Consider the following 16,835-nt stretch of genomic DNA (forward strand, 5'->3'; position numbering starts at 1 on the left):
CTAAGATGAGTTAGTTGCAATTAAAGTGATTGCTTTCTTGCCTCAGACTGACTCCATCCTATATTTTTTTTGTCTCGTGTCTAGATACATTCGTATAAGTATAAGACAAATTTAAGACAAATAATTTGGGACGGAGGTAATAGTTGCTTGTCACGTTGATTCAGTTATTCTAGAGAACACCAATGTCGATTGGTGTGATTGCGGGCCACGATCCATAACGGTGATTGGGTTGATGGGAAGAAGAGATATATAGGGGCCACTGGGGCAGCATGGAGTAGCAAACTAATTCCGAGCGGTCGGAGCTAGCTGCGACATGGCGGCGGCAGTGCAGGTCTGGTTCGTCTCCCTGGCCGGATTAGGCGCCATGTACCTGTCCGCTGCCTGCCTCCGTCTCCTTGCCCACCTCGCCCTCTGCCTCCGCCGGCCCATCAACCTCCGCCGCCACTACGGCTCGTGGGCGGTCGTTACCGGCCCAACCACGGGGCTAGGCCGATCCATGGCCATGGAGCTCGCCCGCCGTGGCATCAGCCTCGTCCTCCTCGACCTCGACGCGGCCAACCTGCAATACGTCTCGGCTGCCCTCCACGAGGCCCACCCCGGGGTGGAGACCAAGACCGTGGTATTCGACCTCTCTCTCGTCGGCACCGCCGCCGGCGACGAGTCGATGGGGCGGCTCAAAGAGGCCACAGAGGGGCTGGACGTGGGGCTACTGGTGAACAACGCCGCCGTGAATCGGCCGGGCGCGCTGTACGTCCACGAGGCGGACGTGGAGCGGCTGGCGAGGATGGTGCTGGTGAACGTGATGGCGCTCACAGAGGTGACGGCGGCAGTGCTGCCGGGGATGCTGGAGCGGGGGAGGGGCGCCATTGTCAACGTCGGGTCCGGGTCCACGGTGGCCGTGCCCTCCTTCCCGCTCTACACCGTCTACAGCGCCACAAAACGGTACGTGCAGCACCTGACGCGGTGCCTCAGCGTGGAGTACAAGCACAGGGGCATCGACGTGCAGTGCCAGGTCCCGTTCTACGTGCACACCGGCATGCTGTCGCCGGCAATAAAGGCCACCATGACGTTCCCGGCGTTCGTGGCGACCGCCGACGCGTACGCCCGGGACGCGGCGCGGTGGATCGGCCACGGTGTGCTCTGTGTGCCCGACGCGTCCCAGCAGCTGCAGTGGTTCCTCGCCGGCCTTGTCCCCGACGCAGTTCACGACTGGTACCGCCTCCGGCAGCATCTCAAGCACAGGGCCATCCTCCGGCCGAAGCTCGCGTGATATCACTCGTCATGTGTACATTCATGCATGGTCGCTGGCCGATCTGGACTTATCATATGGATTATGGAGGCAGCTTAAAATCATGCGTATATGCATTCCGATCAAATTTCGTGCAATTCATACTTCTATATTCTAAAGCATGACATATGCATGGTTATGGTAATGGTGTACTTTGGATAAAGAAAAATAAAATGGGAAAATGTACATGTCGTTGGGTCAATTTTCGTCTAAATTATACCAAGATGTATGCTAATTAATAATCCGCTCTTTGTACCACGTGACACATGTGATAAGCAATCCAAATTATTGGAAAAATAATAATTCGCTCTTTGTATACTGCTCCACTCTCTTCCTTCTTATTTGTAAGACGCACGTGTATCTTTATATCCTCAATTTGATCAACGCAATATGTGTTATATATCATACTTCCTCAATTTCTTTATATAAGGCCACAAATTCAGATTATACAATACCAAGATAAAATTTAATGACTATATTTTGCAAGCCAACTTTTCTCTTGGTTAACCGGGACCATCAATACGCCGCAAGCATGCAAGGAAGGAATGGGAAGGAAGTAGCTTATGTTCTTTTTATATCGCATATAAGAATTGTCTGAAGCCAAACTTTGTAAAGTTTGACCAAATTTATATGGAAAATTATCAACATCTACAATACTAAGATTATATAATATGAAAATTAAATTCATGATGCATCTAACAATATTGATTTTGTATTGTAAATTTTAGTATATTTTTCTATAAAGTTGATCAAAATTACGAAGTTTGACTTCAAACAAATCTTATATGCGGAGTAAAGAGGACCGGAGGGAGTATGAGGAAACATCATTAATTTTTGCTTCGTTTATTGTTATCGACCTTGTATAGATGCAAATTGTATTTTTTTTATAGCGACCTTGTATAAGGGAATGGAGGGAGTAATAAACTGCTTTGTAAATGAATTTAATGGCATATGTATAGGATAGAACTATTTTGTTCCCAGTAAAAGAATACTGCCGCATCCTATCTAGGAGAGGGTTCCGATTTTCCGAACAGGTAAAGTAAATTAGATAACCCACCCCACTGCCTCCCTCTCTCTACCGTTGCTTCCCGCCACGGCACACCAGGATCCCGCTCCAGGCCGCCTCACTCCGCATGCGCCAGGATCCCGCCACCGAACACAAACGCACGCCGGATCCCTACACCAACCGCTACCGGGAGCTTCGATCCTGTCGTTCTCTTTCCTCCTCCCTGCAACGCCGCACCGGCCCTGCAGGGCCTGCTCCCCACCAACCTACGGCCATGGCGAGCATCTATGCAGTCGGGCTAGCTCCGGCCATCATCGAGGTCGCCACCTCTCTCGCAGGTAACTCACGATATCTATTCGTGTGTAGCATATCAGTTCATCCATGCATAAGGCATGGTCAGAGCTAGCCATGATCCCGCTCTAGGCCGCCTCCCTCCGCATGACGAAGCTACCAAGTCCAAAACTCTCTGAATGTCTACTTCATACTGCAATGCAACAGAAATTCAGTTCAGTTATTTATCTATCAACCAAATTTCTTATCCAGCTGTAAATTCCTGCAAACAAGATGGATATTAGATAGTATTATTTTATTGCATCATTTTTTAATATCTCTGTGTTAACCATTTCTCTGATCCTAAGGTGGTCTTGCTCCCTGTGAAAATTGAATTATTGAATTGTTGAACTGAACCGTTGAAAAAAAAATTAGCCATGAACCTGTTGGAAATATGAGCAATTTACCAAATGATTTTATTAATAGAAATATTAGATAAAGCATGACTAATATAGCTGCGATAAAGCAAGTCATGCAATCTGACGGAGAGAAAGTAAATAGCATCTGCATATATGAACTTGAACTGAACACATCTAGGACAGACACTAGATCATGTTGCATATATGGAGTAGAACCTAACACATGTAGGGCAAGAACTAGTACGAGAAACTGTGGCAGGACATCTGACAGAAAGAAGAAGAACACATACGGGACAGCAGCAGCAGAAGCACTGGACTTGGGGTCGACATCCTCTCCAGCCATGTCGTTGCTGAGGTAGTCGACGTCGGGGAAGAAGTTGTCGTCGGGGAAGTAGTCGTCGGAGTCCGTGATGAAGAAGCCAGTAGTCGCGCAGAGCGCTCCCCAAAAACCTTATCACCCTTCTCCCGTACAGGACTCAAAGAGGTGCGGTTTCGGAGGCCTACTGTCCCGACCTGCGGTGCACGCCGCAAGCCGGGATGAGGAAGACAGCAGCAGCTCAGAGATTGGAACCGGTGGCGAGAGGAAGGAGAAGTTCTAGTGCGTCTCTCTGGGAGGAGCGGCCTCCCTTGTATAGGCGCAAGAGAAGGAGGCGAGAGGGCAACGACGGGAGGCGAAACGAAGAGACAGAGACGAAGCGAACAACCAGCAGCCGAAGGGCTGCACCGTTCGCATTCGAACTCCACTTTCGCAAAAAAAAAATCAGCTTCCATATACCCGTAGTGCGTGGCAAAAATATTGATATCGGCTCTGCTCATTCCCACAACCCGCGGCGCGGCGTGACGAGGCGTGGCGAGGCGGGCGGCGGAGGAGGAGCGCGCGCGGATATTCCTCTTGTTCTCATGCTCGTACAAGTGGGGAAAGAACCTCCCTTATAAGGAGGTCCAACTCCCACTAAACTAGTAATGTGGGACTAAACTTTAGTAGTATCCCTTGCCTTGCACAAATGGGCTAAATGGGCCTCTAGGATTTATTAGGAATTTCTGAAGTAGTTATTGGGCTGCCCAAAATAGACTAAATTCCAGCAATCCGCCACCAGATCCCAGAGGCACACAGAAATTTGCCTTTGGTTCCAAAACACTGTTTTATATGCTGGTACTGCAGTGGAGACTGTTAAGTTGAACTTCCACCTAGAACTCTATGCTACACTAGTAAGCAACTTGAACAGTGGACTGGGCCTTGAACTGCAAGTTTTCTGCGAATCCAGCTTCACATAAAGCCTTGACCGATACGTGGCTACCGTGGGTCTTCCCCGCGGGTGGAGCTTAGCGTTATACTCCATGACCTTTCATGAGTTTACTAGAGACAACCCTACTCTCATAGATTGCGACGTTTGACAATCAGACTCATATAAATGTGTTCTTCAAAAGATGTTCTGCAGGATAACATCTCTGCTTAAATAAGCCACTTAGAACACATTAAGATATACATCAACCTGCCATGCAGATTAGGAGAGTATTGCATCTTCATGGAGTGGTATTGTGAATAGTAAGGATACTCTCCTCTCAGTTGACCAATAGCTTGTCTTCCACATCTAATTCACGGGATCTCCGATCACAAAGAATAGGTTACCACTATGATCAACTCATATTGTGGGTCTCATACCCATCTCCCTCGATGCATTATCTATCACATTACGTGATAGACCCTTAGTAAAAGGATCTGCCAGATTTTTAGAAGTTTGGATATAATCCAATGCAATAACTCCAGAGTTTTTCATTTTCCTGACAGACTTTAACCTTCTCTAAACGTGTCTTGATGACTTCATGTTATCCTTTGAGCTGCTCACTTTCGTGATCACAGTTTGATTGTTGCGGTTCATAAGGATACCCGGTACAGGTTTCTCAACAACCGGCAAGTCATTCAAGAGCCGACGAAGCCAATCTGCTTCAACAGTAGCTGTATCTAGTGCTGTGAGTTCTGCTTCCATTGTTGACCTCGTTAAGATGGTCTGCTTGCAAGACTTCCAAGAAACAGCGCCACCTCCATGAGTGAATACATAACCGCTCGTGGCCTTTATCTCATCAGCATCTGAGATCCAGTTTGAGTCACTATACCCTTCAAGCACCTTTGGATGCCCGGTGTAGTGAATTCCATAATTTGCAGTGCCTTTCAAATAATGCAAAACTCTCTCTAGAGCTTTCCAATGCACATCTCCTGGTTTTGAGACAAACAGACTCAGTTTGCTAACAGCAAAAGAGATGTCAGGTCTTGTAGCACTTGCTAAGTACATAAGCGAGCCAATAATCTGAGAATATTTCAATTGATCTCTAGCAATTCTTCGATTCTTTCGAAGTAACACACTCGCATCATATGGTGTTGGAGAGGGCTTGCAGTCACTATAGCCAAAGCGACTCAAGATCTTTTCCACATAGTGAGATTGAAGCAATGTAATCCCACCATCATCGTCTCTCAACAACTTGATGTTCGGAATGACATAAGCCGCTCCTAAATCCTTCATCTCAAAACAACGAGATAGGAAATCCTTGACCTCCTTAATAACATTCAGATTTGTTCCAAAAATCAGTATGTCATCAACATACAAGCAAAGGATAACTCCCTCGCCCCCACCATGGCGATAGTACACACATTTGTTAGCTTCGTTTACAACAAAGCCTGCAGCTGTTAAAGTTCTTTCAAACTTCTCATGCCACTATTTGGGTGCTTCCTTAAGTCCGTACAAAGACTTCAGCAACTTGCATACTTTCCCTTCCTGACCATCTATTACAAACCCATCTGGTTGTTCCATATAAATTTCCTCGTCCAACTCTCCATTTAGGAAAGCAGTCTTAACATCCATTTGATGAACGAGAAGACCATGCGAGGCAGCTAGTGAAAGTAGAACTCGAATAGTGGTCAGTCGAGCCACAGGTGAGTAAGTATCAAAGAGGTCTTCACCTTCCTTTTGGGTATAACCCTTAGCCACGAGCCGAGCCTTATACTTCTCAATAGTACCATCAGGCCTAAGCTTCTTCTTGAATACCCATTTGCATCCTATAGGTTTGCACCCATAAGAACGATCAGTTATCTCCCAGGTTTCATTCACCAAGATGGAATCCATCTCGCTACGAACTGCTTCCTTCCAGTAGTCAGCATCTTCAGATGCATAGGCCTCTGAAATAGAACTGGGAGTGTCATCTATGAGATACACAAGAAAATTATCACCAAAAGACTTTGCAGTCCTCTGTCTCTTGCTCCTAGTAGGAACTTCATTGTTCTCCTCCACAGGACTTTCAAAGTGTTCCATCGAAATGGCAGGTTCGGTAATTGTAACTGGTTCCTGATTCGATGAACTAGGCATCTCCTGATTAGATGAGGTAGCCATATCCTTCATGGGAAAGATATCTTCAAAGAAAGTCGCATCATTCGACTCCATGATCGTACCGACATGTATGTCAGGTACCTCAGATTTTAGAACCAAGAATCTATAGCCAATGCTATGAAAAGCATATCCCAGGAAAACACAATCCATAGTCTTTGGTCCAAGCTTCCGCTTCTTTGAAATTGGAACATTGACTTTCACCAAACAACCCCATGTTCGTAGATAAGAGAGTTTTAACCTTTTCTTCTCCCATTCCTCGAATGGAGTTATCTCTTTGTTCTTTGTGGGAACTCGGTTTAGGACATGACATGCAGTCAATATCGCCTCCCCCCACCATGCCTTGGAGAGACCCGAAGTGTCTAACATGGCGTTAACCAAATCTGTTAGAGTACGGTTCTTTCTTTCGGCCACCCCATTTGACTGAGGTGAATAGGGAGGCTTCCTCTCATGGATTATACCATGTTCCGCACAAAAAGCATCAAATTCATTGGAAAAATACTCTCCACCACGGTCGGACCTAAGCCTCTTGATTTTTCGATCAAGTTGGTTTTCCACTTCAGCTTTATAGATCTTGAAAAAGTTCAAAGCCTCATCCTTAGATTTCAGAAGATACACACGGCAGTATCTAGTGGAGTCATCAATTAACGTCATGAAATATTTCTTTCCACCTTTTGTCAACACACCATTCATTTCACATAGAATCTGAATGTATGATCTCTAGTGGTGCAAGATTTCTTATTTCCGCAGTCATGTGAGACTTACGAGGTTGCTTAGCTTGCACACACACTTGACACTTAGATCCCTTGATGGTGGTGAAACTAGGGATTAAGTTCAACTTCGCTAGTCACGACATGCAACCAAAGTTAACATGACAAAGACGTGAATGCCACACATTGGATTCACTATTGTTGCAAATATGATTAACAACTTGATAAGGATAAACGAAACAAGCCTCCTGACTCATAGCCTTTACCAACAAAGGTTCCATACTTGGATATTACAAATTTATTCGACTCAAAGACAAGCTTGTAGCCATCTCTACACAGAAGAGATCCTCTAACAAGATTTTTATTGACGGAGGGGACATAATGCACGTTCTTCAGCCGCACGATCTTCCCCGAAGTAAACTTCAGATCGACCGTGCCAACACCACGAACAGAAGCACTTGAACCGTTGCCCATCAGCACGGTTGAAGTCCCTGCGGTCCAGCATCCTTCATGTCAGTGTCTCCAATGACAACATTAGCGTTCTTGCCACCTTTCCCAGGATGACGCTTGTCATAGCGATTAGGGCAACTAGGAGCCCAATGATCAGGATCCCCACACACATGACAAGCACCTTTCTTCTTGTCATTTTTCTTCTTGAAGTTCGTGTGTTGCACAGCCTTGTTCTTTCCATCAAACTTGCCCTTGTTCTTGAACTTGTGGGGCTGGAAGTTCTGCTTCTGTACCACATTGGCACTAGATCCTCCCTCAATACCTCGAGCATGTGTGTCCTTTGCTCTCGCCTTTTCTTCCACATCAAGACTGCCAATGAGATCCGGGACGGAAAACTCCTGCCTCTTATGCTTCAGCAAGGTAGCAAAGTTCCTCCATGAAGGAGGAAGCTTAGTGATGATACCTCCGGCAACAAACTTGTCCGGTAGCATACAACCGAAGTGCTCAAGTTCTCTAGCAAATGACTGTATCTCATGAGCTTGCTCAACCACGAAGCGCTCTTCAGTCATCCTGTAATCATAGAATTGCTCCATGATGTACAGCTCAGTCCCAGCATCCGAGACCCCAAACTTGGCCTCGAGTGCATCCCACATATATTTTCCATTATCAATTGACGCATAAGCATCAACTATGTTCTCACCAAGAACACTCAAGAGAGCAGCCTTAAACAGAGTATCCATTTTCTGAAAAGCTTGTGCCTGTTGAGCATCAAGCTCTCCTTCAGGTTTGCCGAGAGTGGCGTCATAGCAACTCATGGTTTGAAACCATAAGACTGCTCTCACCCACCACCTCTTATAGTGGATACCCTCAAACATAGGAGGTCTCATGGAAGCAGCAAAACCACTCGGGGTAAATTGCCTATAATAAGGTTTTTGGATTGTTGGAAATATGAGCAATTTACCAAATGATTTTATTAACAGAAATATTAGATAAAGCATGACTAATATAGCTGCGATAAAGCAAGTCATGCAATCTGACGGAGAGAAAGTAAATAGCATATGCATATATGAACTTGAACTGAACACATCTAGGACAGACACTAGATCATGTTGCATATATGGAGTAGAACCTAACACATGTAGGGCAAGAACTAGTACGAGAAACTGTGGCAGGACATCTGACAGAAAGAAGAAGAACACATATGGGACAGCAGCAGCAGAAGCACTGGACTTGGGGTCGACATCCTCTCCAGCCATGTCGTTGCTGAGGTAGTCGACGTCGGGGAAGAAGTTGTCGTCGGGGAAGTATTCATCGGAGTCCGTGATGAAGAAGCCAGTAGTCGCGCAGAGCGCTCCCCAAAAACCTTATCACCCTTCTCCCGTACAGGACTCAAAGAGGTGCGGTTTCGGAGGCCTACTGTCCCGACCTGCGGTGCACGCCGCAAGCCGGAATGAGGAAGACAGCAGTAGCTCAGAGATTGGAACCGGTGGCGAGAGGAAGGAGAAGTTCTGGTGCGTCTCTCATGGTCTAAGGAAATGATACTTGACACTGGAAAGGCTCTAGCAAACGAACTACACGATCTTGTGCTATGCTAAGGATTGGGTCTTGTCCATCACATCATTCTCCTAATGATGTGATCCTGTTATCAATGACATCCAATGTCCATAGTCAGGAAACCGTGACTATCTATTGATCAACGAGCTAGTTAACTAGAGGCTTACTAGTGACATGTTATGGTCTATGTATTCACACATGCATTATGATTTCCGGATAACACAATTATAGCATGAACAATAGACAATTATCATGAACAAGGAAATATAATAATAATCATTTTATTATTGCCTCTAGGGCATATTTCCAACAGTCTCCCACTTGCACTAGAGCCAATAATCTAGTTACATTGTGATGAATCGAACACCCATAGAGTTCTGGTGTTGATCATGTTTCTCTCGAGGAAGAGGTTTAGTCAACGGATCTGCGACATTCAGGTCCGTATGCACTTTGCAAATATCTATGTCTCCATTTTGAACATTTTCACGAATGGAGTTGAAGCGACGCTTGATATGCCTGGTCTTCCTGTGAAACCTGGGCTCCTTAGCAAGGGCAATAGCTCCAGTGTTGTCACAGAAGAGAGTCATCGGGCTCGACGCATTGGGAATAACTCCTAGGTCGATAATGAACTCCTTCACCCAAATTGCTTCTTGTGCTGCCTCCGAGGCTGCCATGTACTCCGCTTCACATGTAGATCCCGCCACGACGCTTTCCTTGCAACTGCACCAGCTGATTGCCCCACCATTCAAAATATACACGTATCCGGTTTGTGACTTAGAGTCATCCAGATCTTTGTCGAAGCTAGCATCGACTTAACCCTTTACGACGAGCTCTTCGTCACCTCCATACATGAGAAACACATCCTTAGTCCTTTTCAAGTACTTCAGGATATTCTTGACCGCTGTCCAGTGTTCCATGCCGGGATTACTTTGGTACCTTCCTACCAAACTTACGACAAGGTTTACATCAGGTCTGGTACACAGCATGGCATACATGATAGACCCTATGGCCGAGGCATAGGGGACGACACTCATCTTTTCTCTATCTTCTGCCATGGTCGGGCATTGAGCTGTGCTCAATCTCATACCTTGCAATACAGGCAAGAACCCCTTCTTGGACTGATCCATATTGAACTTCTTCAATATCTTGTCAAGGTATGTACTTTGTGAAAGACCAATGAGGCGTCTCGATCTATCTCTATAGATCTTAATGCCTAATATATAAGCAGCTTCTCCAAGGTCCTTCATTGAAAAACACTTGTTCAAGTAGGCCTTTATGCTTTCCAAGAATTCTATATCATTTCCCATCAATAGTATGTCATCCACATACAATATGGGAAATGTTACGGAGCTCCCACTCACTTTCTTGTAAACGCAGACTTCTCCATAAGTCTGCGTAAACCCAAACGCTTTGATCATCTCATCAAAACGAATGTTCCAACTCCGGGATGCTTGCACCAGCCCATAGATTGAGCGTTGGAGCTTGCACACCTTGTCAGCATTCTTAGGATCGACAAAACCTTCCGGCTGCATCATATACAATTCTTCCTTAAGGAAACCATTCAGGAATGCCGTTTTGACGTCCATTTGCCATATCTCATAATCATAGAATGCGGCAATTGCTAACATGATTCGGACGGACTTTAGCTTTGCTACGGGTGAGAAAGTCTCATCGTAGTCAACCCCTTGAACTTGTCGATAACCCTTAGCGACAAGCCAAGCTTTATAGATGGTCACATTACCATCCGCGTCTGTCTTCTTCTTAAAGATCCATTTATTTTCTATGGCTCGCCGATCAACGGGCAAGTCAGTCAAAGTCCATACTTCATTTTCATACATGGATCCTATCTCGGATTTCATGGCTTCCAGCCATTTGTCGGAATCTGGGCCCGCCATCGCTTCTTCATAGTTTGAAGGTTCACCATTGTGCAACAACATGATTTCCAGGATAGGGTTGCCGTACCACTTTGGTGCAGAACGCGTCCTTGTGGACCTTCAAAGTTCAGTAGCAACTTGATCTGAAGTTTCATGATCATCATCATTAACTTCCTCCCTAGTCAGTGCAGACACCTCGGGAACAATTTCTTGAGCTGCGCCACTCTCCGGTTCAAGAGGCAACACTTCATCAAGTTCTACTTTCCTCCCACTTACTTCTTTCGAGAGAAACTCTTTCTCTAGAAAGGATCCATTCTTGGCAACAAATGTCTTCCCTTCGGATCTAAGATAGAAGGTATACCCAATAGTTTCTTTAGGGTATCCTATGAAGACGCATTTTTCCGATTTGGGTTCGAGCTTTTCAGGTTGAAGTTTCTTGACATAAGCATCGCATCCCCAAACTTTCAGAAACGACAGCTTAGGTTTCTTGCCAAACCACAATTCATACGGTGTCGTCTCAACGGATTTCGACGGAGCCCTATTTAAGGTGAATGCGGCAGTCTCTATAGCATAACCCCAAAATGATAGCGGTAGATCGGTAAGAGACATCATAGATCGTACCATATCCAATAGGGTGCGATTACGACGTTCGGACACACCATCACGTTGTGGTGTTCCAGGCGGCGTGAGTTGTGAAACTATTCCACATTTCCTTAAGTGCGTGCCAAATTCGTGACTCAAATATTCTCCCTCATGTTCTGACCGTAAGAACTTGATTTTCCTGTCACGTTGATTCTCAACCTCACTCTGAAATTCCTTGAACTTTTCAAAGGTCTCAGACTTGTGTTTCATTAAGTAGACATACCCATATCTACTTAAGTCATCAGTGAGGGTGAGGACATAACGATAGCCACCGCGAGCCTCAACGCTCATTGGACCGCACACATCAGTATGTACGATTTCCAATAAGTTGGTTGCTCGCTCCATTGTTCCAGAGAACTGAGTCTTGGTCATTTTACCCATGAGGCATGGTTCGCACGTGTCAAATGATTCATAATCAAGAGACTCCAAAAGTCCATCTGCATGGAGTTTCTTCATGCGTTTGACACCAATGTGACCAAGGCGGCAGTGCCACAAGTATGTGGGACTATCATTATCAACCTTACATCTTTTGGCATTCACACTATGAATGTGTGTAACATCACGTTCAAGATTAAATAAGAATAAACCATTGACCAGCGGGGCATGACCATAAAACATGTCTCTCATATAAATAGAACAACCATTATTCTCAGATTTAAATGAGTAGCCATCTCGCATTAAACGAGATCCAGATACAATGTTCATGCTCAAAGCTGGTACTAAATAACAATTATTGGGGTTTAAAACTAATCCCGTAGGTAAATGCAGAGGTAGCGTGCCGACGGCGATCACATCGACCTTGGAACCATTCCTGACGCGCATCGCCACCTCGTCCTTCGCCAGTCTCCGTTTATTCCGCAGTTCCTATTTCGAGTTACAAATATGAGCAACTGCACCGGTATCAAATACCCAGGAGCTACTACGAGCGCTGGTAAGGTACACATCAATAACATGTATATCACATATACCTTTGGTATTGCCGGCCTTCTTTTCTGCTAAGTACTTGGGGCAATTCCGCTTCCAGTGATTGTTTCCCTTGCAATAAAAGCACTCAGTCTCAGGCTTGGGTCCATTCTTTGACTTCTTCCCTGCAGCTTCCTTACCGGGCGCGGCAACTCCCTTGCCGTCCTTCTTGAAGTTCTTTTTACCCTTGCCTTTCTTGAACTTAGTGGTTTTATTCACCATCAACACTTGATGTCCCTTTTTGATTTCCACCTCCGCTGATTTCAGCATTGAATATACCTTGGGAATGGCCATTTCCATCCCCTGCATATTGAAGTTCATCACAAAGCTCTTGTAGCTAGGTGGGAGCGACTGAAGGATTTTGTCAACGACCGCATCATCCGGGAGATTAACTCCTAGCTGAGACAAGCGGTTATGTAGCCCAGACATTTTGAGTATGTGCTCGCTGACAGAACTATTCTCCTCCATCTTACAACTGTAGAACTTGTCGGAGACTTCATATCTCTTGACCCAGGCATGAGCTTGGAAAACCATTTTCAGCTCTTGGAACATCTCATATGCTCCGTGTTGCTCAAAACGCTTTTGGAGCCCCGGTTCTAAGCTGTAAAGCATGCCGCACTGAACCAGGGAGTAATCATCACTACGTGTCTGCCAAGCATTCATAACGTCTTGTTCTATAGGGAAAACAGGTGCTTCACCTAGCGGTGCATCAAGGACATATGCTTTCCTGGCAGCTATGAGGATAATCCTTAGGTTACGGACCCAGTCCGTGTAGTTGCTGCCATTGTCTTTCAGCTTGGTTTTCTCTAGGAACGCGTTGAAGTTGAGGGCAACATTAGCGTGGGCCATTTGATCTACAAGACATATTGCAAAGATTTTAGACTAAGTTCATGATAATTAAGTTCATCTAATCAAATTATTTAATGAACTCCCACTCAGATAGACATCCCTCTAGTCATCTAAGTGATACATGATCTGATTCAACTAGGCCGTGTCCGATCATCACGTGAGACGGACTAGTCATCATCGGTGAACATCTTCATGTTGATCGTATCTTCTATATGACTCAAGTTCGACCTTTCGGTCTTCCGTGCTCCGAGGCCATGTCTGTACATGCTAGGCTCGTCAAGTCAACCTAAATGTATTGTGTGTGTAAATCTGGCTTACACCCATTGTATGCGAACGTTATAGCCTATCACACCCGATCATCACGTGGTGCTTCGGAACAACGGACCTTAGCAACGGTGCACAGTTAGGGGGAACACTTTCTTGAAATTATTGTGAGGGACCATCTTATTTACTACCGTCGTTCTAAGCAAATAAGAAGCAAAAACATGATAAACATCACATGCAATCAAATAGTGACATGATATGGCCAATATCATTTGCTCCTTTTGATCTCCATCCTCGGGGCGCCATGATCATCCTCGTCACCGGCATGACACCATGATCTCCATCATCATGATCTCCATCATCTTAATGAAGTTATCTCGTCATCTATTACTTCTACTACTATGGCTAACGGTTTAGCAATAAAGTAAAGTAATTACATGACGTTTATGTTGACACGCAGGTCATAAATAAATTAAGACAACTCCTATGGCTCCTGCCGGTTGTCATACTCATCGACATGCAAGTCATGATTCCTATTACAAGAACATGATCAATCTCATACATCACATATATCATTCATCACATCCTTTTGGCCATTCACATCACATGGCACATGCTGCAAAAATAAGTTAGACGTCCTCTAATTGTTGTTGCAAGTTTTTACGTGGCTGCTATAAGTTTCTAGCAAGAGCGTTTCTTACCTACGCCAAAACCACAACGTGATATGCCAATTTTTATTTACCCTTCATAAGGACCCTTTTCATCGAATCCGATCCGACTAAAGTGGGAGAGACAGACACCCGCTAGCCACCTTATGCAACTAGTGCATGTCAGTCGGTGGAACCAGTCTCACGTAAGCGTACGTGTAAGGTCGGTCCGGGCCGCTTCATCCCATGATGCCGCCGAATCAAGATAAGACTAGTAACGGCAAGTAAATTGACAAAATCAACGCTCACAACAACTTGTGTTCTACTCGTGCATAGAAACGCATAGACCTAGCTCTGATACCACTGTTGGAGAACGTAGCAGAATTTTAAAATTTTCTATGCATCACCAAGATCAATCTATGAAGTCATCTAGCAACGAGGGAGAGGAGATTGCATCTACATACCCTTGTAGATCATGAGCGGAAGCGTTCAAGAGAACGGGGTTGATGGAGTCGTACTCGTCGTGATCCAAATCACCGATGACCTAGCGCCGAACGGACGACACCTCCGCGTTCAACACACGTACGGTTGGGAAGACGTCTCCTCCTTCTTGATCCAGTAAGGGGAAGGAGAGGTTGATGGAGATCCAGCAGCATGACGACGTGGTGGTGGAAGCAATGGTGATCTCGCAGGGCTTCGCCAAGCACCAACGAGAGAGAGAGAGAGAGAGAGAGAGAGAGGTGTTACGTGGGGAGAGGGAGGCGCCAGAGACTTGGTGCGGCTGCCCTCCCTCCCCCCCACTATATATAGGGCCCCTAGGGGGGCGACCCTAGGAGATGGGATCTCCAAGGGGGGGGCGGCGGCGGCCAAGGGGGGGAACTTGCCCCCCCCCAAGCCAAGTGGGGCGCCCCCACCCCTAGGGTTTCCAACCCTAGGCGCATGGGGAGGCCCATGGGAGGGCACCAGCCCACCAGGGGCTGGTTCCCCTCCCACTTCAGCCCATGGGGCCCTCCGGGATAGGTGGCCCCACCCGGTGGTCCCGGTACAATATCGATTACCCCCGAAACTTTCCCTATGGCCGAAACTGGACTTCCTATATATAAATCTTCACCTCCGGAACATTTCGGAACTCCTCGTGACATCCGGGATCTCATCCGGGACTCTGAAAAACTTTCGGGTTACCGCATACTAATATCTCTACAACCCTAGCGTCACCGAACCTTAAGTGTGTAGACCCTATGGGTTCGGGAGACACGTAGACATGACCGAGACGACTCTCCGGTCAATAACCAACAGCGGGATCTGGATACCCATGTTGGCTCCCACATGTTCCATGATGATCTCATCGGATGAACCACGATGTCGAGGATTCAATCAATCTCGTATACAATTCCCTTTATCAATCAGTACGTTACTTGCCCGAGATTCGATCGTCGGTATCCCAATACCTCGTTCAATCTCGTTACCGGCAAGTTACTTTACTCGTACACTAATGCATGATCCCGTGACCAAACACTTGGTCACATTGAGCTCATTATGATGATGCATTACCGAGTGGGCCCAGAGATACCTCTCCGTCATACGGAGTGACAAATTCCAGTCTCGATCTGTGTCAACCCAACATGTACTTTCGGGGATACTTGTAGTATACCTTTATAGTCACCCAGTTACGTTGTGACGTTTGGTACACCCAAAGCACTCCTACGGCATCCGGGAGTTACACGATCTCATGGTCTAAGGAAATGATACTTGACACTGGAAAAGCTCTAGCAAACGAACTACACGATCTTGTGCTATGCTAAGGATTGGGTCTTGTCCATCACATCATTCTCCTAATGATGTAATCCCGTTATCAATGAGATCCAATGTCCATAGTCAGGAAATCGTGACTATCTATTGATCAACGAGCTAGTTAACTAGAGGCTTACTAGGGACATGTTATGGTCTATGTATTCACACATGCATTATGGTTTCCGGATAACACAATTATAGCATGAACAATAGACAATTATCACGAACAAGGAAATATAATAATAATCATTTTATTATTGCCTCTAGGGCATATTTCCAACACCCTTGCATTGCACAAATGGGCTAAGTGGGCCTCTAGGATTTATTAGGAATTTCTGAAATAGTTATTGGGCTGCCCAAAATAGACTGAATTCCAGCAGAACCAGTGATCTTCTATTTGAATTGAACCGTTTAACTGATGAACTGTTACCTGTGTGACCTTGAACTGTTGGAATTTAAAATTTTGAATTTTGGTCATGACTTTAGCTAGGACAAAGCATAGTTTAGTTTAGTTGCCAATTTTACAAAGATCATGTGCGGCACTCAACATACAGATAAAAAAACTGCATAATGAGCATGGGCTGGTTGCCGAAGGCATGTGTTTGTGTTCAAGCTGACAGTTTATATAAATATTTGATTTGGAGTTTGATATATGGTTTCTCCCATGCGCCACCAACAAGTATATATAGTCAGTTGGTTAGTTTCAAATACTTTGGTTAGTAGGTGAGGAC

General features: G+C 45.6%; 1 pseudogene; it reads left to right on the top strand.

Annotated features, from left to right (window-relative positions):
• Positions 1 to 295: 295 nt before the first annotated feature.
• LOC125534205 (very-long-chain 3-oxoacyl-CoA reductase 1 pseudogene) lies at positions 296 to 1,546 on the top strand (annotated as a pseudogene).
• Positions 1,547 to 16,835: the final 15,289 nt, after the last annotated feature.

This window comes from Triticum urartu, chromosome 2A, assembly GCF_056163025.1.
Source record: "Triticum urartu cultivar PI428250 chromosome 2A, HENAU_Tu73, whole genome shotgun sequence".
NCBI classification, from domain to species: domain Eukaryota; kingdom Viridiplantae; phylum Streptophyta; class Magnoliopsida; order Poales; family Poaceae; genus Triticum; species Triticum urartu.